This window comes from Caretta caretta, chromosome 7, assembly GCF_965140235.1.
Source record: "Caretta caretta isolate rCarCar2 chromosome 7, rCarCar1.hap1, whole genome shotgun sequence".
Taxonomy (NCBI): Eukaryota; Metazoa; Chordata; order Testudines; family Cheloniidae; genus Caretta; species Caretta caretta.
In genome coordinates this window covers 37,734,668-37,760,585 of record NC_134212.1, presented here as the reverse complement: position 1 = coordinate 37,760,585, position 25,918 = coordinate 37,734,668, and the positions used below count along the sequence as shown (strand labels likewise).

The following is a 25,918-nucleotide window of genomic DNA, read 5'->3' as shown; positions in this document are numbered from 1 at the left end:
TTCAAGGGCTACAGCCCACTTCAGGGGGGGAGGGATAGCTCAGTGGTTTGAGCATTAGCCTGCTAAACCCAGGGTTGTGAGTTCAATCCTTGAGGGGCCATTTAGGGATCTGGGGCAAAAATGGGGGATTGGTCCTGCTTTGAGCAGGGGGTTGGACTAGATGACCTCCTAAGGTCTCTTCCAACCCTGATATTCTATGATTCTATGATTCATCAGATGTATAGAATGGAACATATAGTAAGAAGATATATATATCTTCATGGAACATATAGTAAGCTTATGGTCTAATATATTTTAGTCTCTAAAGTGCCACAAGTACTCCTGTTCATTTTGCGGATACAGACTAACACGGCTGCTACTCTGAAACCTGTCATTTTTCAATTAGTGGCCAGTTTACATGCAAGATACTGAAAATACAGTCTTCTTCCACTCCACACCAATCTTTCCTGCATTTGTTACATTACACTGTGAAACTATCCCAACTGTGCTCCTGAACATAATATTTATTCAGCTATGGTGAACTGAAGAGGACTACTCATTCCTCATCTGTTTCTCTGTGCTCCAGCCACAAAGGAAGTGGCACAGAAAAACAGCACAGGCAAGTTTCTCCTTATGCTACCATAGTGCTCTACAAACTAGACAGCGGGGAGAAGAATTTTACAAGTGGAAGAAGGAAAAGTGAACAAAGATTGTGGTACATCATTCATCAGTCCAACAGGTAGTAAGTGACTGCATTATGGAGAAACTCATCCCAGGAGAGGAACAGGACAGAGAATGGAAGGAGGTAAGAAGTGAAGTATATGTTTTTCTCTAGAAATCCTCCCAAGCAGACTGAAAGGACCATTCTAAACACTGAAGAGAGAACCAGGTACAGTTCTTCAGCAAATGAAGTATCCATAATCCAGGATCTTTGAGATAAGAAGACTAAAATAAGAAAGTGGTGCATTACAGAAATGCCCTAAATTAAGGAGAGAGATTGAGATTCAAGAAGAGGAAGGAAAAGATTAGCAGAATAAAGGACATAAGAATTTAGAAAAATAGGCAGATTAGTAATTGGATATGGAACTTTAAACTTACAAATATCTAGTGTGGCCATGGAGATTGAACTATGTTCTCAACCCTAGAGATAGTCCAGATCGGGGCAAGGCATTTTGCAAGTTAGTAGAAGCTTCTGTACATGATACTATTTTCTACATAAATCAAGGACTTTTCCAGACTTCTACTGATGTCAAACAGACCAGCAACTTTCACAAACAATTAGTTGACAGAGAAGATTACAACCAAAAAACAACCAGGGGAGGACAGAGAGAAACCCATTTAAATACAAAAAATATTTGAGGAGACTAGAAAGACTCAAAACTTTTTTATTAAACGTTTTATTAGATAAAATTGCAAATGCCAAACCTCTAATATTAAAATTTATTTTCAAGTACACAGAATTTCTTCAGGTACGTAATAATATCCGATTTTGCTAGGCTAAACAAAATCAGTACAGTTTTCTTTTAACTCCTCAGATCCTTAATTCTCTATTTCATGACACACACTTGCGCTGGCAGGCCAGACTGGTAAACAGATGTATACAGCCAACTAAAAAATCCAGATGTCCACAGTGGGTGGGAAGTTTGTTCTGACGAGCAGGAGGCCCTATATCAATTTCTGCACAATCTAAGCTTTCATTTTTACAAAGTTTCTAATACCTTTAGTTGCAAAGATAACCTTTCAAACACAAACCGAATCAGAACCAGGCAGTTTTGCCTTCTTAAGCTTACAGGCAACAAGTGTGCCTCTACTGTTGCTCATCACTTTGTCAAGCAAGACCACAATGAAGTTAAGACTTGTGTCACTGTTGCTATTCAGAATCCTATGGGCATCAGTGAAATTTAACAATCATGTAGTCTGAGCTACTATTGTTGCTTGGGAAACACTGGACAGCAGTAGCAGCTGACACAAGAGGTATTCACAGGAGACATGGACCCAAGAATTACAAATTAAAACCTCTTCTTCCTTCCCCTTGCAGCAGTGAGGAGCCCGGGCTGAGGGAACAGTACAACAGCAGTGGATGTCTACTTCCCTTGTAGCAGCCAAGAGGCCATGGGGGGGGGTGGGAGGGGGTGGGGAATCTTAGCATCCTCTCATTCTCATGTAGATGGCCTCTCATCACAGCATTGCTCTCCTCCTGGACCCTTTTGGTTCCCTCCTTTCATACCTACCATAAGCTAGTAATTATCTGGCATGCTTTACAAGCAACGAATACGAACAGTCTTTCTACCACCTCAGCAAGCCACTGTCTGATTTACCCATAGGTTTAGACAGAGCAAGGAGCAGTGATCAGGGAATAAAAGCCACAATACCCTTCCTCTGAGGAGCGAGAAAGGGATTTAGCAGTAGGAGTGCAACACAGAATGGAGTTTCCCCACTCTCCCCAAGTCATCCAGGAGGTAGGAAGAGAGAAGAGGGGACCACCTCGCTCCATGAAGCAGGGCAATGCCTGTCTCTTTCTTGCTAAGTCTCCAGCTTTGCAGCTCCATTGGGCAATTCCCTCAACAATGATTTTCAAAATTCTAGCTTGCTCTCCAAAGAGAGTTAAGAAAAGCAAATCTGAGCCCCCATTATATTAAAAGTCTAAAATTCTGAGCCAACTTTAATTAATATGGTTAACCCTTCACCACACCCAGCTGCAAGTCAGTGAAGCAACCTCCTTCAGTTTGTGATCTAAAAATATACTTATAAGATGTCCCAACTGTTCTTAAGTAATACTATGTACATCAACTGGAATGCAATACAAATTAACACCCTTTTGTGAGTAATTTACAAAAGAAACAGTTTTTGGTCAAACCAACAACAAAGATGCAATGCAACACCCAATTTGGAATCTGAATTGGAACAATCTAACATAACAATAAAAAGAGGAGAAGCTAGGCAGCACTGAAATACATAACTGAAATATGCAGACAGCAGGCCTCACATAGTATAGGCAATGTAACGATTCAATAGAAGGGTAAAATGGAATAAAATTGCAGAACAGAAAGATCAAGCTAAATATCAGAATGGTCTCCAGATACAAACCTAAATCTGATTTCCCCGAGAGTGGAAAGGAAACAAACCAGTATTGCCATATATATTAGTACATTACATGAAAGGCCCACTGCCTAACTGTTTTGTCTAAAGTTAAAACAAATCAGCTTTGACTGGTTAGAATGTATGCTCTGCTCCATTTATTTCAGTAAGCAGGATATCTGTTTTTGGAGCAGGCACTAGAGAAGAATGGCAAAACTTAGACACACCTGCAATGGCAAACAAAGTCAGATGGATATATTTTTGTATTGCTCATGAGAGAATCTAGACAATTTTTGTATTGCAATCCTAGTTTTGAAAAGCTAAATTTTCCTCACCACAAAGAAGGCAAAAACTCCAGAAAACACTTGGAGTCAATCAACATTGACTATATCTCATGAAAACAAATGTCCACTGATATAAAGTCCATTTAACCGTGGTTGTTACATTTCTTAGCTTTGAACTCTACTGAGAGATCATGGCTAAACCCAATCAAAAATTTCTCTCAGAGGGCAGGTGTACACTTAAAAAGCTGCAGCAGCTTTAATGAAGACACTACTAAGCCGATGGGAGCTACTCCGGGAGGTGTAATTAATCCACCTCCGTAAGAGGCAGTAGCTATGTCGACAGGTCTTCATGGATACAGTGCTATTTACGGGGTGGGGGGGTGTCAATATAATCTCATCACTCAGGGGTGTGGATTTTTCATACCCCTGAGTGACGTAGTTATACTGATGTAAGTTTGTAGCACAGACCTGGTCTGACAGTATTTCATTTATTGGACTGTAATGTAACCAAAGTAGGGTTTTAATACATAAAAGAGGCATGTTCCATTTAACTATAAAATGTTAGCATCCAGAATTCCAACAAAATCACCTTTGCATGGAACAGACGACGTTTATAATATAAAGGCAATATTCAAGTAACTAAGTAAGTAAACATGCAGCCGATACTTACCAAAGTAAAATAGTTATTTACAAAAAAAATACTGTGCAAGTAGCAAGGTCCAGTAATCCACTGAGAATTAACTGTTCAGAAAATTATGTCTGTCTAAATTCTGCCTTTCCTTTTAGCAGTGCTAGAGCAAATACATAACTGAAAGCATACCGAGATTATTCATATATTCAACTATGCAAGGCATACCATACCAACTTCAAATCATCTCAAACCTGCAAAAGTAATTAATTCATACCCATTCCTTAAAAGAATCTAGTTAATTTTATAAAGACCAAAAAGGTAGCATTTTTGCCTCACTGAACTCTGTTATATTTGATCAGTGACATGAATTATCTAGTCAGTCTACTGAGAGAACCTGTCCTATGTATGTATTGAACACATCTCATATTTCTGCTTTAGAAGAGTTTTCTTACAACAAATACATGCCACAAAATATAAGAGCATTTTTTCATCCTATATCCATAAGTACCCCACCATGATCCTGTCATTACAAACAGTATGTATCAAGTGGATATGACTGGTCCGAAAACAGTAGCACATTTCTCAAATCGGGTAAACATGAAAGTACAGTAAATTACTGCTGTTGTGAAATAAAATATCTAGTCTTGGAGATATTGAGTATGTACATAAACTGCATGATGAGTGTGCTTCAAATTTAATAATCCATTACAGGCAATCTTTGCAAATCTATGTTACCAACACAATTTTGCCAGGTTTGTATTATTAAATAAATTACACTCATGAAATAGGTTAAAGTTCTGATCTGTGTCAACACAATTTAGTGACCAAAAGTAATCTAAGAGTTTGTCTACAGAGAGAAATTAACTACTTAAACTAAATCAAATTAAGATCATATTAATTCTGAATGAGAGCACCCACACAGGGTTTTAATACTGTTTAACTAATCTGCTTTAAATTCACAATTTTAGCTAATTTGGATTAATTTTCCTGAATGTCCCTATGTAAACTCGCCACAAGCATACTTCATCTTCACACAACAAACAGACCTATTAATTAGTCAATGTTTGTAGGGCACTATCTAAATATTAGCTATTTACAAGCTTTTCAACACAGATGATCATTTTTAACCCTCTTTTCAAGCATTTTCCATCCACCACAGCTGGCCTCAGTTTCTGTAGAGCCCCAGGCAAGTAAAATGTTCAAGGGCCCACTCAGTTTCCTTCTCTTCTTTACATGCTTAAGACAATCTCCAACTGCCTCTTACAGGCCTGGAACACATCCCCAGCTTGACAATCCAACTTCAATTGGTTCTGAGGCCTCAGAGCCTCTGACGAACTCCTTTCATTTATGGATGCCATTCCAAGGCTATTAGGGTAGAAGGCAACATCAGACATGTAAATTTCAGAATCTGCGCCAGAAGACATGACAACTATACAAGAAGATGCTATTTAGGGGAAGACCATTTGTATGCCTACCAGAACCTTAGATAAATGGGCTCTATGTAACCGCATAATCATAAGGTACTGCTCTAGAGAAAGGCCTTGTCTACATGGCAAAGTTGCCCCAGTTTAACAAAAGTCATAATTTTAAACATATTTGGTTAAATTGCTAAAAAAAAAAAAATCCCTGCAAAGACACACTCATTGCAGTTCACAAAAGGTGTATTTAATTTGAACTTAAATCAACTGAGAACTGGTTTAAGCTAAACCAAAGCATGTAGCATCAAAACTGAAATACCAATGTCCAAACAGTGATTTGCACTGTGTTTAAAAACTGATTCATTTAACCATATAAGAGATACATACACTTTCTATTCTCAGTGCAATAGAGCAGATCAAGGTGACAGTAAGATTTAGTGGGCTACATCTGTACAGCACTAGATACTTGGCACAATAGTCCCCAATTCTGTGCAGTACTAGTACAGCTCCAAGTAGATCATTTCAGTACAGATAAATACAGAACAGCATACCATACTTTATCAGGGTAGCATTCCAGGTGCTTCTAGGTGCCCATTGCTCACCTGTCCCGCCAGACCTAATGAACAGTGTGGGAGAGATTAAAAAAAAAAAAACCCATGGAGAAGGAGAAACAAACTAAAACAGGAAGGGCTGTACAAACTCCTCAGCTACATGGCACGCCCCACACTACTCGGCCACTTAGCTAATGATTGTCACAGACCCCTGGCTACAGCCCCGCTTTCCAGCGTCTCTCCCTGCAGGAGGGAATACTCTCTCTGCCCCCAGTCACCTCTGGGGGGCTCCCACTGACACCGCCAGGCAAAAGGGCCACCCTCCCCTGATCCGCAGCGCCTACAGAAGGAGGAGCCCCCCTCCCCGTCCCTGTCCCCTTCCGCGGTGCTGGGTCCAGGCCACTGCGCCTGGAGCGCCCTACTCAAGGCTCAAGCCAGGCAGGGACCCAGCTACAAACGGCTCCAGCAGGCTGCCCCCGTCCGGTCCCCTCTCTTCACCGCTCCTAGCGCAAGGGCAGCCCAGGGCCCTCCGCCTATGTCGGGGGAAGAGAGGGTCACCTCGCTGACACCCGCTCTCCAACGGGGCGGCGTCTCCTCCCCGGGCGGGTCAGCGTCCCCGGGGTTCAGCAACAGGGCAAGGAACCGCTGACTCCGCTCCAGGGAAAGGAGCTAGGAAGGGGAGCCCGGCCGAGGGAGGGGGAACCCCCGTTACTCCACCCCCCTCAGTGACCATGGTCCCCGCACTGCCCGTACCTCCCTCACGCAGGTTCCACGGCTCCCCCGGCCTCGCTCCTCACTCGGCGCCGTTCGTTCCGCTCCCCATCTAAAATGGCCGCCTCACCCTCCGCGAGACATTTCTCGCGAGCCCATCGATCGGGCCGGCGCTCGGCTCCTCCTCCTCCCCTCGCCGCTAGCCCAGACCGCCGAGCCATCGATGAGACCCACCTTCTGGCCCGCCCCCTGTGCGACCCAAGTCGCCATTTGAGAGCAGGGGGAGCCGCGTGGGGAGAGGGGGTGAAAGACTCCGGCTCTGCGTGCGGAGTGGGGTCTGACAACAGCCACTGCCCGCCCCTCTTCTGTGACAATCAGTGCGACCATACGCCTTGCCCCGCCGCCACTGCGCTTCCTGGGGGCTGGGGCTCGCCCTTCTCCTGCGGGAGCAGCTGCGGCGGGATCTCTTTACTCACAGCTGGCTGCTCTGCCTCGCTTCTTTCTGCTCCCTCCGCCTCAGCCTCTTCCGGGATGCAGGGGCTTTGGCTACTTGCAGGGAGGAGAGGCGAGCTCGGCTTGCCTGCCAGAGCTCTGCTGAGCTGTCTGCTCTTCCCCTGGGGGAAGTAGCCTGGCAGTGGGGTGTCACACCCGCCCCAGTAGCTGCAGTTTTGGATGTAGCTGGTGCTGCTTCTGTCAGCGTGAGAGACTAGCTTCCCCTAGCGAGGCTGGGCGCTGCTCGTTCCCTTGCAGTGACCTATTTGTGGATGTGTCTGCTCAAATTTGTTTCCAGCCCCTGTAGCAGCAACATGCAGGAAAACCACCCTCTCAACAGGGTAGAGGCATCATCGACCGTCTGAGGAGGACGCGGTGCCTGTGTAGTCACTGCAGGACCTGTGTTGACCCTCCCAGTCTTCCAGCAGCTGGCCCACACTGCCCCATTCCATTACACTGACTGCTAGTCACACTTTTAAACTCCACTGCTCAAGGCTCACCGACCAGAAACCACCCTCCTGCCTTTACAACCTCCCCTGTGTTTTTGAAATGCCTTTTCCTGATTGCCCACCTTGGCAAGCATACCTAGCAGCCAGGGGTGAAAGTAACATAAAACTCTCACCTGTATGGGGCCTGGCTCTGGGACCCCAGAAGAGGCGGAGCTGGGGGTCAGCCTCCACCAGCCAACTCTTCTGCGCCGCCCAGGGCTCCAGCCATTGCCGTGGGAGCCCCAGGTCCTTTTAAATCACCAGGCCCTGGAGAGCTGCCCCTTCCCCCCAACACCTTTGGCAGCCCTCCCAGGAGAGTCCTTGAAACTCTGCCACAGCAGCGCTTTAACATTGGCTGTGTACAGGCCCATACCGGTGGCAACTTCTTACCAGTACACCGTACTGACCCACTTTCACCTCTGCTAGTAGCTCACCCTTGTTGTGTGCAACCGCCCAGCTGACCATGGCAGCTCCGCGCACTAGTTGTGCTCCTGCCTGGATCAGACAGGAACTAATGGTTCTCCTGTGCATTCACACCTACAGGGCACCTGTAGAAACATGGACATTTTACATGTGAGCAGATTACCCAGGCAAAGGGGTATGACAGGAATCAGGAGCAGTGCGGTGTGAAAGGAAAGGCACTGGCATCAGGGAAACCAGAAGGTGAGGGAGCACAACAGTAGATCTGCATGCTTCACCACAGACTTTCTGTTTCTGCAAGGAACTACATGCCATGCTTTGCAGAGACCCCACCAGCACACTTCAGACCACTGTGGATACCTGAAGGACCCTGAGACAGGGACCCCTGCCTTGAACAGCGGGGAGAAGGAAGAGGAAGAAGTGGTAGATTCCAGTCATGGAAGCCAGGAGCTATTTGAGACTGCCACAGTCTAGCCAGTGTCACCAGGCAAATGCAGATGAGCCTGATGAAGGGGAAGGGAACTCTGGTAAGTGTGTCTATTCGTTTTTCCTTACAATGTTTAAATGTAAAGACGGCACCCATCCCATCCCCACGTTAACAAGAAAAAAGATACTGACTTTTCATTATTTTACTCTTATGAGAAGAAGTAGAGACACAACAGATGGAGGTAAAGTTGGCAACTGCTTTTCTTTCCCCTACTGGGGTAGGCTGGAGAGGGGCTATACAAGCACTTCATTTATGTACATGGGGATAGCTGTTTTATCCTCCTAGAGATTTCAGTTCAATTTTCTGGGTGAGGACTGCAGAGGATCTCCATAAGTTTTCTAAGGATAGCTGCCTTATTTCTTCCTCCATGGTAGGATACTTTTCCATGCCACTCTATGATGAGTTTGGATGGCACTATTGCAGTAAACAGGCTCATAGTATATGGGCCTCAGTGGCTTCAGGAAACCAGTAACAACTGTGTTCTCTGTGCCTTTGACACACTCAGGAGTGAGATCAGCTAAAATCACCAGCGCCTGTGGATATAGTGCCAACATTCACTGCCATTGCCCTATACCCATAGGGACCAAAGTTTTATAGCTTCATGTAACAGAAAATCCCTCCTCCCCACCCCAATACATGGTAGGCCATACGCACCATGGTTGGGGCTGGAGAGCAGTGCTGTGTCCAAGGCACTCTGAAGCTAAAGTGTCAATCAGCATTTCTTATTCAAAGTATTTATTGGAATAAAAGAAGGGAGTTTTGAAACATTTTTCCCTTTGCATTGTGACTGTAAATCCAATGACACATCTGGCATGGCAGCCTTGAAGGGTGCCCCTCCATGCCTGTAGAACACCTGACCCTGAGGAGGAGGAGAAGAAAGAGGATGAGGGAAGCAGGATCTTGCAGAACATGTCAAGCCAGTGCTGCATTGGACCGTGAACAAAGGGCTTGGAGGGCCAATATGACCAAGAGCATAGAGAAAGAGGAGAAGAAACAGGGCCCAGGAGTCCCAACAGGATAAGGAGAAGAAAATGCCACCAAGACATAAAGGGTCTTCTCAGGCAGCAATCCTAAATGCTACAGACCTTGGCTGACCTCTGTAGGTCAAAAAATCCCAGACTCTCCACCCTCTGTAGTCCTTGGAGGACTCCATGTTTGCCATTCACTATATCCTCCAACATATCACATGTCACATTACTACCCCTACCACTGCATGCCAGGAAACAGTAAGGAAAACCACTGTTTCACATACAATAGCTTTGATTCATACAGGTCAGTTTATGTGTATCAATAATGGGCTACATTTGTGCACTCAAATGGACATAAGCATTTATTTCCTTTCTCATTTTAAATTTTTGTCCCATTACATGAAAATTTTATATATGTTGCCTTTGGATTTAAAAAAAAAAATTTAACATATTTCTGCACTCCTCCCTCCCCACCCTAAAATTCTATATTTTGGAGAATCAAATTACTGTATTAGTTCACAACAAATTTTGCAGAATGCATAGCGGTAGTCAAAACAAACAATACTTGTAAATGCACATTAAAAACCACATACAGTAATTCAGAGCTTTCGGAAGACACAAAGTCATATTTATAAATTTATAGCAAGCACTATACAGTTCTTAGCAGCACCCAAAGCTGCAGGCCCAGACAATATCACCACAGAACAATACTGTCTCTGACCATTAAAGTGCTCTTTCAAAGCCTCCGTCAATTACACAGCTCTATGTTGGGCTCTTGTAATAGCCCTTGTGTCTGGCTGTTCAAACTCAGCAGATAGCAGAACCACGTCTTCCCTCCATCCTGGCAGTAGCTTTTCTCCCTTTCTCTCAGAGTCATTATTAAGGATACAGTTTGGTCACAGAGGTCATGGATTCCATGACTTTAACAGATCTCCATGTCTTCTTTAGCTTCAGCCCCAGGCAGCAGGGCTCAGGCTTTGGCTTCAGCTCTCCCATAACCATACCCTGATTTTGTACATTTTTCCCTATGATTGTTCTGTGAAATTTGCTTTATTTTAGTATAACAAAATCATATTCATAGACATTATACAGGATAACAGGCAGCTACAACCATTGGGATATTTTTCTTACTGAGATTCATTCTAGTGAGTAAACACTGCTAGTGTCCCTTCAATCCACCAAAACCACACTATCATTCTTCACCGGCTGAGCCAGCAGTTGAATCTTTCCTTGGTGCTGTTAAGGTGGCCAGTGTACAGCTTCATGAGCCAGAAGAACAAGTTTCAGAGTAACAGCTGTGTTAGTCTGTATTCGCAAAAAGAAAAGGAGTACTTGTGGCACCTTAGAGACTAACCAATTTATTTGAGCATGAGCTTTCGTGAGCTACATTCGAAAGCTCATGCTCAAATAAATTGGTTAGTCTCTAAGGTGCCACAAGTACTCCTTCAGAAGAACAAGGGGAGTTTGGGTCACACAGAATCACTATTGGCATTTCGATATTGCCCATGGTAATCCACAAGTCAGAAAAAAACATCCCTGCTTGCAACTTTCTGGACATTCCCGAGTTCTTAAAAATGCAAATGTCATGCACCTTCCTTCACCAGCCCACATTAATATTAATGACACATCCCCCCCATGATCCACCAATGTTTGCATGACCATAGAAAAGTAGCCCTTTCTGTTGGTTTACTCCAGGGGTGGGCAAACTATGGGCCAGATCCAGGATTGCCACCTGTGGCGCCATGGGCCCCACGCCACTTCCGGAAGCGGCCGGCACCATGTTTCTGCAGCCCTTGGGGTGGGGTGGGGTGGGGACAGAGGGCTCCGTGAGCTGCCCTCGCCTGCGGGTACCTTCCCCCGCAGCTCCTATTGGCTGGGAATGGGGAACTGCACCCCACCTCCCCCAGGGGCCCAGATAAGCGGCACAGGGCCGGAGCCCACACCCCTCACTCCTCCTGCACCCCAAACTCCTGTCCTGAGCCTCCTAACCCCCTGCCTTGAGCCCCCTGCTGCACCCCTCCTGCGCCCCAGCCCCCTGCCCTGAGCCCCCTGCCGCACCCCTCCCACACCCCAACCCCACATTGATGGCCCTGCATGCAATTTCCCCATCCAGATGTGGCCCTCAGGCCAAAAAGTTTTCCCACCCCTGGTTTACTCTGTAGAAAAGTGGGCTGCTGCCACAAGTAAGGATATACATGCCTATGCAGTCTGCTGCCCCACTGCAGTTCTGGAACCCCACTTTTGAAAATCCATCCATTATTCATAGAATATCAGGGTTGGAAGGGACCTCAGGAGGTCATCTAGTCCAACTCCCTGCTCAAAGCAGGACCAATCCCCAATTTTTGCCCCAGATCCCTAAATGGCCCTGGGTTTAGCAGGCCAATGCTCAAACCACTGAGCTATCCCTCCCCCAATTCTCTGCATGTTGCTGAGAGTTACAGGCCTGCATTAGCAGGAGATGGTTAATGGCCCTACATGCTTGCATGATGATGGCCTCCACCGTAGCTGAGGATTTTCCAACTCCAAAATGATTTCCCACTGACTGGAAGCTTTCAGTACAGGATTGCTACCAGAGTGCGATCACCTCTTGCTTCTCCATTGTTAATGGATCTCTCATTCTGGTATCCATATGCTGGTGGATTGGAACAAGCTTGGCACGCAGATCTAAAAATGTGGCCTTTTGGATGCAAATGCTGCAACCACTGCTCATCATCCTAAACCTGCATTATGATGTGATTCCACCAGTCAGTGCTCATTTCTCGGCCCCAGAAGCAGCACTCCTGTGTCTGCAGCTGCTCTGTGAATGCCACCAACAACCTTGAATTATTTTTCTCTGTTTCTCAGCAAACTGTCTGCAAAGAAATCTACATGTTCCCCATTGTTGCAGTACTTCCTGTGGGTCTGTAAATACAGGAGAATCATGCATCCTGTATTTGCAACATTCATGAGAATAGCGCAGAACTCTGCAGGCTCCATGCTCCTGTCAGAGATAGGAGACAATGAAAAGTGCTGTACAGGTTTGTGGGATTTTTTAAAGGCATGAAAATTATGGGATTTGGATGGCATTATGGGAGGATAAATTTGCATGCTAGGAAGTTTACCTGAAGCTCCTAGACATCCCTGGGCAAATCCTTTTTATCCCACAACACACTGTGAAAAATTCCCAAAAAAGACATTGCAGTAGTTGGCAGCATGTGGCACACTGCACCAGGATACTTATCTGTGGAGCGCTGCACTTTACATGGACGCAAGCATGCTAGGTGAATACATACTGTACCAAAGCAAGCCGCCAAGTATGCATGCATTTGAGTGATACACAAACTTTGGCAGCTGTGTGCCTACATAACTTGTGTCTACCACAGTTTGTAGTGTAGACATGGCCTCACTCCAGCCCTGGCCAAACCTCACTATTAATGAAAAAATCGTGAGAGGTGGCAACACTGTATTACCCTTCCTCCAGCCATCTGTATGTACACATTAACTTGTGTTAATACCATTTTCCGATCTGTACACTAGAAGGATTGTCCAGTGGTTAGGCACTAGCTTAGACCATGGGAAGCCTGCATTCAATTCTCTGATCACCACAGATTTCCTGTGTGATGTTAGGTAAGGCCTTCCTGCACAGGGGTGTTGCAAGCATGGATACATTAAAAATTGACAAATTCTTTGAGATCGACTGATGAAAAGCATAATATAAGAGCTATGTATTACTACCAGATATTACCTCTCACATGTTTGTTCTGGGCTACAGATGTTTGTTCTTTACCAGTTTACAGATCTGTAATATCAATATGTTTCTTGTATCTAGCTGACTGGATTGCAAGGCTTAAAGTTTGTAAACTTTACTAGTTAAGCAACAGTTGTAGCCTAGAACAAATGTATGGAAAGTGTGTAAGACTAGCCTTTGCAAATGTGTTAAGTACCTCAAGTTAATTAGCAGTCAATTAACTCACAGTATAAAAGTTTAATGGAAACAAGCCCAAAGGCTCAGAGCTTGTCTATACTTAAAACACTACAGTGGGCCCCCCATAGCGCTTCAGTGTAGACACTACGTATGGCAACAGGAGGGATTCTCCTGTTAGCTAAGTAATCCACCTCCATAAGAGGCATTAGCTAGGTCGGCAGAAGAATTCTTCTGTCGACCTAGCGCTGTCTACACAGTGATTTAGGTCAGCTTAACTTTGCCGCTCAAGGGTGTAGATTTTTCAAACCCCTGACCAACATAATTAAACCAACCTAATTTTCTAAACGTAAGTCAAGTCTCAGCCACATTGTGTCCTGGAACAATACTTTGTAGAGCATATATGTTTGCATTTACAATCATGTTAACTGCAGATCAGTTAACTCAACACCAATAACTCTTGCCTAAATAGGCCTGTGATGGCATGGAGGTTTTTTCCAATCCGTCATATTTAGGGCTTGTCTACACAGGAAAATACCAGTATAAACAACTAAGGTGTGTCCACATGGGGCATTATAACAGTTTAACTACAGTAGTATAACTGGTAAAATTTTCCCTTGTAGACATACCTTTATTCTCCCCTCTTTCCCACTGCCACAGGCCTTGTCCTGCAAAAAGAAAAAAGACCAACAAATAAAACCGATATGATATCTCCAAAGAGCAAGACCCTGACACACACCAAAAGGCATGTTTTATAAACATGAACTGAACTTTTCCTGTAGAGTAGTTTTTATTAAATCGTTATATTAAACCTTGTGTTCTGCCCTCAGATGCACGTATACAACTCTCAGGGCCTTAATAGGAGTTGTATGCACATCTGACTGCAAAATCTGGCCCAGAAAAACAAGTAATTTTAAGCCATTTAAACATTAGTTATACAGACATACTTAATTTGTATAATACTGTGTCAAGGAGATAGGTTCTGGCAGAGCCTACACTGTGCACTTTATATAAAGAGTTGTAAAATATGAGATAAACAAGACAACATGAGACAAAAGAAACCCAAGAAAAAAGAGAGAGGAAAGAGGAAAGTGATCCCAGGATAAGTGATATTGATAAGAGACTGCTGATTAATTTTTAAACTTGTAATAGAGAGAAGAATCCACACAAAGCTTACCGTTATAGGAGAGAGAAGAAGCCACACAGTCATAGAAAAAGTGAACATATGTAGGGAACAAACTAAGCCAAATTCCAAATAGCTAAACAGTGAAGTATTGTAAAGAAATATAGCCATTGCAAAGAAAAAGAAAGCCAGAACAAGGAAATTGAGCAACAAAACAAAATTATCACAACACAAAAATAGAAGTGGAAAAAAAAACAGTCAAAATAAAGTAGAAGTTATTAGTGTCTTTCTGGGTTGATTTGTTTCATGTTCATGTTTGCTTAGGTTGACAGTACAATACAGAGTCTCTCACTTCATTTGTGTCATGCTCTATTATGTCCAGATACAGCTTCAGACAGAACATCACAGAAGATCTCACTATGTACAAATGTGAGAAGTAGGGTGGCCAGTGATTAGAGTGAGGGAATGGAAGTCAGCACTCCTGAGTTCCATTCCCAGGAATGCCACTAATCATTGTGTGATCTTGAGAATTATCTTCTCTGTGCCTCAGTTTACTATGTGCAGTATCAGTACATATATTTTTCATCTACTTGACTGGGATTATACGATTTAGTTTCTAAACTGCTTTAAGATCCTCAAATGATGAGTGTAAAACATTGGTCTTAAACTTTCCACACCATTTAATTGCAATTTCACTGCATTTAAATAAATACATAGATAAAAACAAATGTGGATAAACTACAAGGAATAGCACAGACAAGACTACTGTTAGAGCATATCTACGCTACAGTGGCACAGCTGCAGCTATGTTGCTGTATCATCATAATGTAGATTGCTTACATCAGTGGAAGGGGTTTTTCCATTGATGTAATAAGCCACCTCCCTAAGTGGCAGTAGCTAGGTTGACACAAGAATTCTTCCATTGATCTAGCAGCATCTACCTCAGGTGTTACGTTGGCTTAACGATGGGGGGCAGAGGGGTTGGAATTTTTCATGCCTTTGAGAACACAGCTAGGTTAATCTATATTTTAAGTGTCTACCAGGGCTAAGTGAAAAAAGTAACAAAGCAAAGACAAATAAATGCACACACAAAGTTCTCAGGGAGGAATGGCTATAACAGTACTTCACTTTTACCTTCAGCCTACAGTATTTATATCACTGGGTACAAAAGAAGTCCAAGGTAAACAGGTTGTATAGAAAGCATCTTGAACAAATCAAGGCATTAAACCAAGCGATGAAAATCTAAAAGGTAAGCTATTCAAAAAAAGAGCTGTGACACACTAAGAAGGAGCTTATTATTGCAGCTATTTGTAGCTTTGTTATATTTTACAGCTAAGCCTTAGGGTATGTCTACACTACGGAATAAGGTCGAATTTATAGAAGTCGGTTTTTTAGAAATCGGTTTTATAAATTCGAGTGTGTGTGTCCCCACAGAAAATGCTCTAAGTGCATTAAATGCATTAACTCGGCGGAGCGCTTCCACAGTACCGAGGCAAGCGTCGACTTCCGGAGCGTTGCACTGTGGGTAGCTATCCCACAGTTCCCGCAGTCTCCGCTGCCCATTGGAATTCTGGGTTGAGATCCCAATGCCTGATGGGGCTAAAACATTGTCGCGGGTGGTTCTGGGTACATATCGTCAGCCCCCCGTTCCCTCCCTCCCCCCGTGAAAGCAAGGGCAGACAATCATTTCGCGCCTTTTTTCCTGAGTTACCTGTGCAGACGCCATACCATGGCAAGCATGGAGCCCGCTCAGGTAACCGTCACCCTATGTCTCCTGGGTGCTGGCAGACGCGGTACGGCATTGCTACACAGTAGCAGCAACCCCTTGCCTTGTGGCAGCAGACGGTACAGTACGACTGGTAGCCGTCATCGTCATGTCTGAGGTGCTCCTGGTCGCCTCTGTGAGGTCGATCAGGAGCGCCTGGGCAGACATGGGCACAGGGACTAAATTTGGAGTGACTTGACCAGGTCATTCTCTTTAGTCCTGCAGTCAGTCCTATTGAACCGTCTTATGGTGAGCGGGCAGGCGATACGGACTGCTAGCAGTCGTACTGTACCATCTTCTGCCGAGCAGCCATGAGATGTGGATGGCATGCAGTCCTTCTGCACCGTCTGCTGCCAGCCAAAGATGTAAAAGATAGATGGAGTGGATCAAAACAAGAAATAGACCAGATTTGTTTTGTACTCATTTGCTTCCCCCCCTCCCCTGTCTAGGGGACTCATTCTTCTAGATCACACTGCAGTCACTTACAGAGAAGGTGCAGCGAGGTAAATCTAGCCATGTATCAATCAGAGGCCAGGCTAACCTCCTTGTTCCAATAACAACGATAACTTAGGTGCACCATTTCTTATTGGAACCCTCCGTGCAGTCCTGCCTGAAATACTCCTTGATGTACAGGCACCCCCTTTGTTGATTTTAGCTCCCTGAAGCCAACCCTGTAAGCCGTGTCGTCAGTCGCCCCTCCCTCCGTCAGAGCAACGGCAGACAATCGTTCCGTGCCTTTTTTCTGTGCGGACGCCATACCACGGCAAGCATGGAGCCCGCTCAGCTCACTTTGGCAATTAGGAGCACATTAACCACCACACGCATTATTCAGCAGTATATGCAGCACCAGAACATGGCAACGCGATACCGGGCGAGGAGGCGACGTCAGCGCGGTCCCGTGAGTGATCAGGACATGGACACAGATTTCTCTGAAAGCATGGGCCCTGACAATGCATGCATCATGGTGCTAATGGGGCAGGTTCATGCTGTGGAACGCCGATTCTGGGCTCGGGAAACAAGCACAGACTGGTGGGACCGCATAGTGTTGCAGGTCTGGGACGATTCCCAGTGGCTACGAAACTTTCGCATGTGTAAGGGCACTTTCATGGAACTTTGTGACTTGCTTTCCCCTGCCCTGAAGCGCATGAATACCAAGATGAGAGCAGCCCTCACAGTTGAGAAGCGAGTGGCGATAGCCCTGTGGAAGCTTGCAACGCCAGACAGCTACCGGTCAGTTGGGAATCAATTTGGAGTGGGCAAATCTACTGTGGGGGCTGCTGTGATGCAAGTAGCCCACGCAATCAAAGATCTGCTGATATCAAGGGTAGTGACCCTGGGAAATGTGCAGGTCATAGTGGATGGCTTTGCTGCAATGGGATTCCCTAACTGTGGTGGGGCTATAGATGGAACCCATATCCCTATCTTGGCACCGGAGCACCAAGCCGCCGAGTACATAAACCGCAAGGGGTACTTTTCGATAGTGCTGCAAGCTCTGGTGGATCACAAGGGACGTTTCACCAACATCAACGTGGGATGGCCGGGAAAGGTGCATGATGCTCGCATCTTCAGGAACTCTGGTCTGTTTCAAAAGCTGCAGGAAGGGACTTTATTCCCAGACCAGAAAATAACTGTTGGGGATGTTGAAATGCCTATATGTATCCTTGGGGACCCAGCCTACCCCTTAATGCCATGGCTCATGAAGCCGTACACAGGCAGCCTGGACAGTGGTCAGGAGCTGTTCAACTACAGGCTGAGCAAGTGCAGAATGGTGGTAGAATGTGCATTTGGACGTTTAAAGGCGCGCTGGCGCAGTTTACTGACTCGCTTAGACCTCAGCGAAACCAATATTCCCACTGTTATTACTGCTTGCTGTGTGCTCCACAATATCTGTGAGAGTAAGGGGGAGACGTTTATGGCGGGGTGGGAGGTTGAGGCAAATCGCCTGGCTGCTGGTTACGCGCAGCCAGACACCAGGGCGGTTAGAAGAGCACAGGAGGGCGCGGTACGCATCAGAGAAGCTTTGAAAACCAGTTTCATGACTGGCCAGGCTACGGTGTGAAAGTTCTGTTTGTTTCTCCTTGATGAACCCCCCCACCCCTTGGTTCACTCTATTTCCCTGTAAGCTAACCACCCTCCCCTCCTCCCTTTAATCATTGCTTGCAGAGCCAATAAAGTCATTGTTGCTTCACATTCATGCATTCTTTATTCATTCATCACACAAATAGGGGGATGACTACCAAGGTATCCCAGGAGGGGTGGTGGAGGAGGGAAGGAAAATGCCACACAGCACTTTAAAAGTTTACAACTTTAAAATTTATTGAATGACAGCCTTCTTTTTTTTGGGCAATCCTCTGTGGTGGAGTGGCTGGTTGGCCGGAGGCCCCCCCACCGCGTTCTTGGGCGTCTGGGTGTGGAGGCTATGGAACTTGGGGAGGAGGGCAGTTGGTTACAGAGGGGCTGCAGTGGCAGTCTGTGCTCCAGCTGCCTTTGCTGCAGCTCAACCATACACTGGAGCATACTGGTTTGGTCCTGCAGCAGCCTCAGCATTGAATCCTGCCTCCTCTCATCACGCTGCCGCCACCTTTGAGCTTCAGCCCTGTCTTCAGCCCGCCACTTACTCTCTTCAGCCCGCCACTTACTCTCTTCAGCCCTCCACCTCTCCTCCCGGTCATTTTGTGCTTTCCTGCACTCTGACATTATTTGCCTCCACGCATTCGTCTGTGCTCTGTCAGTGTGGGAGGACAGCATGAGCTCGGAGAACATTTCATCGCGAGTGCGTTTTTTTTTCTTTCTAAGCTTCACTAGCCTCTGGGAAGGAGAAGATCCTGTGATCATTGAAACACATGCAGCTGGTGGAGAAAAAAAAAGGGACAGCGGTATTTAAAAAGACACATTTTATAAAACAGTCGCTACACTCTTTCAGGGTAAACCTTGCTGTTAACATTACATACATAGCACATGTGCTTTCGTTACAAGGTCGCATTTTGCCTCCTCCCACCGCGTGAACGGATTTTGGTTGAATGCCAGCAAACATACACTGCAATGCTTTGTTCTACAGTGATTCCCCAGTACGTGTTGCTGGCCTGGAGTGGTAAAGTGTCCTACCATGAAGGACGAAATAAGGCTGCCCTCCCCAGAAACCTTTTGCAAAGGCAGAACCGCAAATGCCAGGGCAAAGTAATCCTTTCACATGCTTGCTTTTAAACCATGTATAGCATTTTAAAAGGTACACTCACCAGAGGTCCCTTCTCCGCCTGCTGAGTCCAGGAGGCAGCCTTGGGTGGGTTCGGGGGGTACTGGCTCCAGGTCTAGGGTGAGAAACAGTTCCTGGCTGTCGGGAAAACCGGTTTCTCCGCTTGCTTGCTGTGAGCTATCTACAACCTCCTCATCATCATCTTCTTCGTCCCCAAAACCTACTTCTGTATTGCCTCCATCTCCATTGAAGGAGTCAAACAACACGGCTGGGGTAGTGGTGGCTGAACCCCCTAAAATGGCATGCAGCTCATCATAGAAGCGGCATGTTTGGGGCTCTGACCCAGAGCGGCTGTTCGCCTCTCTGGTTTTCTGGTAGGCTTGCCTCAGCTCCTTCAGTTTCACGCGGCACTGCTTCGGGTCCCTGTTATGGCCTCTGTCCTTCATGCCCTGGGAGATTTTCAGAAAGGTTTTGGCATTTCGAAAACTGGAACGGAGTTCTGATAGCACGGATTCCTCTCCCCAAACAGCGATCAGATCCCGTACCTCCCGTTCAGTCCATGCTGGAGCTCTTTTGCGATTCTGGGACTCCATCATGGTCACCTGTGCTGATGAGCTCTGCATGGTCACCTGCAGCTTGCCACGCTGGCCAAACAGGAAATGAGATTCAAAAGTTCGCGGTTCTTTTCCTGTCTACCTGGCCAGTGCATCTGAGTTGAGAGCGCTGTCCAGAGCGGTCAGAATGGAGCACTCTGGGATAGCTCCCGGAGGCCAATACCATCGAATTGTGTCCACAGTACCTCAAATTCGAGCCGGCAACGTCGATTTAAGCGCTAATCCACTTGTCAGGGGTGGAGTAAGGAAATCGATTTTAAGAGCCCTTTAAGTCGAAATAAAGGGCTTCATTGTGTGGACGGGTGCAGGTTTAAATCGATTTAACGCTGCTAAATTCGACCTAAAGTCCTAGTGTAGACCAGGGCTGAAAAGGATTTGTGGCCCTTATGTATTTGGTGTGGTAAAAGATAGTGGAAGAGTAATTATTTCCCCCCCTCCATTTTAAGTTTAGATTGCATGCATGTTTAATGCACAGCAATGGGACATCCTAAATATGAAGCTACTATCAAGGCAGCAAGCTTGATTTTTCTGGAATGGAAAAAATAAAATGGAATAAAGCTGTTTACATTGGTTCATCCCAAAATGTCCTGGAGGTAAGATTAAAGAAAAATAGCAAGAGTATTGCAGTGCTAAACTTTTACAGTAATTGATACTCACATGAATAGTTGCTGTTTGGGTTATTTACAGTATATACTTTTTCTCCCATGGTGAGTCACAACAGCTAGATCTTAAAGAGGACTGTTATTTTATTAAAATGGCACCTAGCACATTTTAGGCACCAGACACCTTTCTCCCTCTCCCCAAGAGAGTTTACAATCTAAAATTTATCATCAGTGGTGGGTTAAATCCTGCAATCTTTCTTCACATAGATCTCCCATTACCTTCAAGATAAGACTAAAACCTGCAAATGGACCCATGTGGGCAGACTCCTGCAGTCATCCAGAGCCCATTTAAGTCAGACTCCACACAGGTGTACCTGGGCAGATCCATTTGCAGGATCTAACCTCAAAATATTTTTTAGTTTTAGTAAGGACCTATTTAACTCACAATCTATGTTGCTATAGTTATGTGCTATAAGAATAGAGAAATCTCACACTTTAGGTCCTCTTAGTAGAATATGCCTTTCTTCTACCCAGTGTAGCTTTGCCACAGGGCCCTTATGAGACAAGCTTAGGTATAACAGTCTGTCAATTGTATATGGTTGCTATAGTTTTATTGCACTCCACTCCAGTGTATATTTTGAAATAGGTTTTTATAGGGCTGTCAGTTAATCAAAGTTAATGCCTGTGAATTAACTGAAAACAAAATTAACGCATTAATTGCATATCTGTGGGTGGGGAGGGACGCATCGGCGGCAGAGGCGCTGAAGCCCCAGCCCAGAGCTTTCCAAGGTGGGTGGGGAGGCAGGCAGGCTGAAACTCCAGCCTGGAGCTGTAGAGGGGCTGAAGCCCCAGTCTGTAGCTCTGTGGGTGGTGGAGGGACAGAAGCCTGGAGCTCTGAGTGGGTTGATGCCCCAAGGAGGGCTGAAGCCCAGAGCTCCCAGCCTATATTTGAAAATATAGAACCCCCCAAATTTTTTAAATAAATGGTATTCTAACATTGTTTAGCAGTGCGGTTAAAACTGCGATTAATTTTTTAATCCCGTGATTAATCGTGATTAATTTTTTTAATCACTTAACAACCCTATTTTTAAAATGTATTTCCAGTGTCAAAACAATTTGTTTTTAGTACCTTCTTTATCTCTTGAGACAAAGGGCTTGTTTACACTGGCAAGTTTTGTCGCCAAAACAGTGATAGTTTACACACTGCAATATGACTTTTTTTCGAAACAGATACCTAGTTTTGGCGACAAAAAACTACCACCCCAGTGAGAGACTTTTGTCTTTTCCCCTTCCTTTATTGTCAACAAACAGCCAGTGTAGACACCACAGCTTTTTTCCCCCGATTTTATTGGCCTCCAGAAAGTATCCCACAATTCCCATGCTATTGCTCTGGTCGGCGGTTTGAACTCCATTGCCCTGCAGTCAACCCGTCCCTCCCCCTTGCAAGCCCCAGGAATTTAAAATTTCATTTCCTGCTTTCTGGCTTCCCAGAGGAGCTTCCCAGGTGGCTTCCCAGGTCAGCATGGCTGGCTGTTGCACCAAACGCGCTCCCAGTTGGACCACCTCTGAGTTGTTGGATCTGATCAGTATATGGGGAGAGGAGTCTGTTCAGTCACAGCTGCGATTGACCCGTAGCAATTGGGACACATAAAAGCAAATTTATCGAGGCTTGTGCGAAAAGAGCTATGATTGGGACATGCAGCAGTGTACAGCGAAGATAAAGGAGGTGAGGCAGGCGTACTATAAGGCAAAGGAGAACCATCGCTCTGGTGGTGCACCTAAGACCTGCCGCTTCTATAAGGAGCTGAATGCTATCCTCAGTGGTGACCCCACCTCCATCGCTGATAGCCCCGTGGATACTTCGCAGGCAGCGGAAAGAGGAGGTAACCCGGAGGCTGAAATTCTGGATGAAGAAGTCGAGCTAGAAGAGGATGTTGTTCTCCCAGCGGGGTTGCCTGGTTCAGCAGGCAGCCAGGAACTTTTCTCCACACCACAAGAGCTCATCTGGGAGCAGGAGCAGATGAGACGTCGGGTAAGTTGCTGTGGGTTGTGTAGGGAATCGAAAAGTGGGAGGCAGGTAGTATTTTCTGTGAGCTGGACATTGCCCTGTGTAGCTAATCTGCATGGCCAACCAGGGTCTCAATGGACATCGAGACCTGCAGGGAATCCTCCAGAGAGAAGTTCTGGAAAGTTTCCAAGAGGTACTTGTTTATCCTCTGCTGCAGATTCCAAGGGATTGCAGCCTTGTTAGTTCCCCCATTGTAGGAAACTGTACCATGCCATTTAGCAATCACTGGAGCTGGGACCAAAGCGGCACATAGCTGAGCTGCATATAGACCAGAGTGAAAGCCGCAAGCTTTCAGCAGTTGTGCTCTGGTTTCCCTGGTAACCTGCAGCAGCGAGATGTCAGCCAGCGGGTTGGCCACCTGTGAAAAAGTGTGTGATAATCTTAGAATGAGTTCCCTGCAAAGCTGCCCTGCAAGCCGTGACCATTTTGTCCGTACGCACAGCCGCCTTCCCCCCACTCCCCACGCTCAGCATGATTGGGGTGCTCGCGGAGCTGTGTGCCTGCCTAGAGTGTCAGAGAGAAGGTGATTTCTACTAGCAAAAGGCCCTTGTTACTAAAATGTTTCAATCATTTGCTGGAATGTAACCATCCCTCTTCTGTTCAGCAAAGACCTTGAGGAACACGCCTCGCACCCCCGTGGACAGGCTCCAGCAGATAAGGAGGAACCCTAGGCACAGCAAAGAAGACATGTTCCAGGAGGTGCTGCAGCGTGGTGAGAGACAGACCAGGGAATGCAAAGAGTGCTGGGAACCCGAAAGGCAGGGCGGAAAAGAGACTGCTGCATTTGCTAGGCAAGCGACCGAGCAGATGATAAAAGCGATGGAGGATCAGACAGAGACGTCAAGTCTTTGGTACAGCTGCAGACTGAGCAGATCCATGGTCGACCTCCACTGCAGCACATGCAGATGCACAATTCTTTGCCAACCCCACCCCGCTCTATGCCCACACATTCCTTTTCACTTCACAGCCCTCCTGAGCCTCCCCATCACTCCACCCTCTCTCACAGCTTGCACAATGATAGCTGGAGCTACACACAGTTGTGAGGTTTTACCCTTTTTAACAATAAATAAATGTTGAGGTATTTAATGGTACACTATTTTTATTCTGTGTTCTACAAAAGCGTATAGCAATCAATTCACTCTCGGGAACAGGCTTCTAAGGCATTTTGTTGCATCCATCTTGGGCCTCACAATTGTACATGGATGTACCAGGAAAGCAATTCCAAAACAGACATGTGTTATTGCCCTTCATTGTCAAAGTGATTCCTCAAAGCCTCTCTGATGTTAATAGCAGCCCTCTGGGCTCCTCTGACAGCCCTAGCATCTGGCTGTTCAAACTGTGCAGCCAAGTGCTCTGCCTCAGTTCTCCACACCTGAACAAACATTTTGCCCTTAGATTCACACAGATTATGCAAAGTGCAGCACGCGGCTATGACCATGGGAATATTATCCTCAGTAAGGTCTAGCCTGCCATTGAGACACCTCCGGACAGCTTTCAAATGGCCAAAGGCACATTCTATCACCATGCAGCACCTGCTAAGCTTGTTGTTAAAACTCTCCTTGCTGCTGTCCAGGTGTCCTGTGTTTCATGAGCCAGGGCTGTAAGGGGTAAGCTGGGTCTCCCAGGATTACTGTGGGCATTTCCACATCCCCCACTGTGATCTTGTGGTCTGGAAAGAAAGTCCCTTTCTGTTCCTGAAGATGCGTGCGTCATGCACCTTTCCAGACCAGCCTGCACTTCATGTCCGTGAAATGCCCCCGGTGATCCACAAGCACCTGCAACACCATGGAGAAGTATCGCTTCCTCTTGATGTATTCAGAGGCAAGGTGGTCTGGCGCTAAAATTGGAATGTGTGCGCCATCAATTGCCCTACCACAGTTAGGGAAACCTTTCTCTGCCAAGCCATCCACTATTTCATGCACATTTCCCAGAGTCACGGTCCTCCGCAGCAGGATGTGATTTATTGCCCTGCACACTTGGAGTAATACAGCCCCAACAGTGGACTTTCCTACTCCAAATTGATTTGCAGCTGACCCGGTAGCAGTCTGGATTTGCCAGCTTCCACACAGCGATTGCAACACGTTTCTCTACCAAAAGAGCAGCTCTCAATCTGGTGTCCTTGTGCCGCAGGTCAGGGGACAGCTCAGCACATAGCTCCATGAAGGTTACTTTACACATCCTAAAGTTCTGAACCCACTGGTCATCATCCCACATCTGCATGACAATTCGATCCCACCAATAAGTGCTTGTTTCCCTAGCCCAAAAGTGATGGTCTACCAGCTGCACATCCTCTGTTAACTTGGCAAGTAACTTTGCGAATAACTGTGCTGCCATGCGTGATGTCCTCATGACAGCTAACAGAGTATAGGAGAGAAGTGCAGGATCCATCACACACTACAAAAGAATGACAGTTGGAAAAATGGTGTGAAAGGAAGCCAAAAACCATTGGAGGGGTGGGACACAAAGCAGTGCATGATGTTACATTTTGCACATCCCAGGATGAGCCATGCTCCATTTCTGCATTCCCACAACACCTAGCAATGGATGATGTCGCCAGGTACTGTGAGATACATACCCACAGTCCATTGCTCTCGCAGTTGACAAAGGTGCCCTGAATGTGGACACAATCTGTTGACAGAGGGAGCAAATATAGACATGCTTTGGTGACTTTGCTTTTGTCGATTTTTCCTTGTCGACATTAGTTTCATTGACAAAACTTGCCAGTGTAGACAAGCCCTTATCAAAGAACATTTTCTGCACCAGATCTCTGGATGTGTTTTCATGACCTTTATATTTCTCTAACTTGTGTGGAGGACAATGCTCTTGCCAAAGGGTTGCTTTTACTACATACATGATGTCACAACCTCTTATGCTAGACACCTTTGTGTTGCATTGCAATTACCTCCACATTTATTGCAAGCAAAACTTGTCTTCATTTACTGACCATTGTATTTTTGGTCTTTATGCCATTTTAGTTAGATGTACTTCAGTTCTTTCACTGTGCATTAATTATTTCACTTGGAAAATACATTTTTCACTATCCCTGAAGCTGTACACAGTGTTCTTTGAAAATAAATGGACTTGATATTGCAGTCTGACTTGAACTTGGTTATTAGTTTTACCAAAGCTATTCCAGCTCAGATTT

General features: G+C 45.7%; 1 protein-coding gene and 2 long non-coding RNA genes across 14 annotated transcripts in view; 1 reads left to right on the top strand and 2 right to left on the bottom strand.

The window, feature by feature from the left end:
- RAF1 (Raf-1 proto-oncogene, serine/threonine kinase) overlaps positions 1 to 6,906 on the bottom strand; it is a 98,226-nt gene extending 91,320 nt beyond the window's left edge. For 3 of the 12 annotated variants that reach the window (XM_048859139.2, XM_048859137.2, XM_075130554.1), the window contains exons 1-2: positions 6,695 to 6,827; positions 5,942 to 6,006 (exon numbers count right to left, since the gene is read on the bottom strand). The gene's annotated coding sequence lies outside the window, so the exon portion shown is untranslated. Of the gene's footprint in view, positions 1 to 5,941; positions 6,007 to 6,694; positions 6,828 to 6,886 lie in introns of those variants that run through there. The other 9 variants (XM_048859143.2, XM_048859142.2, XM_048859144.2 and 6 more) reach the window with 6 other exon arrangements.
- A 5,445-nt stretch (positions 6,907 to 12,351) lies between these two features.
- LOC125640541 (uncharacterized) overlaps positions 12,352 to 25,918 on the bottom strand; it is a 30,371-nt gene continuing 16,804 nt past the window's right edge. The window contains exons 2-3 of the long non-coding RNA XR_007357805.2: positions 14,038 to 14,076; positions 12,352 to 12,487 (exon numbers count right to left, since the gene is read on the bottom strand). This is a non-coding gene — a long non-coding RNA (uncharacterized LOC125640541). The remainder of the gene's footprint in view (positions 12,488 to 14,037; positions 14,077 to 25,918) is intronic.
- LOC142072736 (uncharacterized) overlaps positions 12,371 to 25,918 on the top strand; it is a 39,999-nt gene continuing 26,451 nt past the window's right edge. Inside the window, exon 1 of the long non-coding RNA XR_012669278.1 lies at positions 12,371 to 12,524. This is a non-coding gene — a long non-coding RNA (uncharacterized LOC142072736). The remainder of the gene's footprint in view (positions 12,525 to 25,918) is intronic.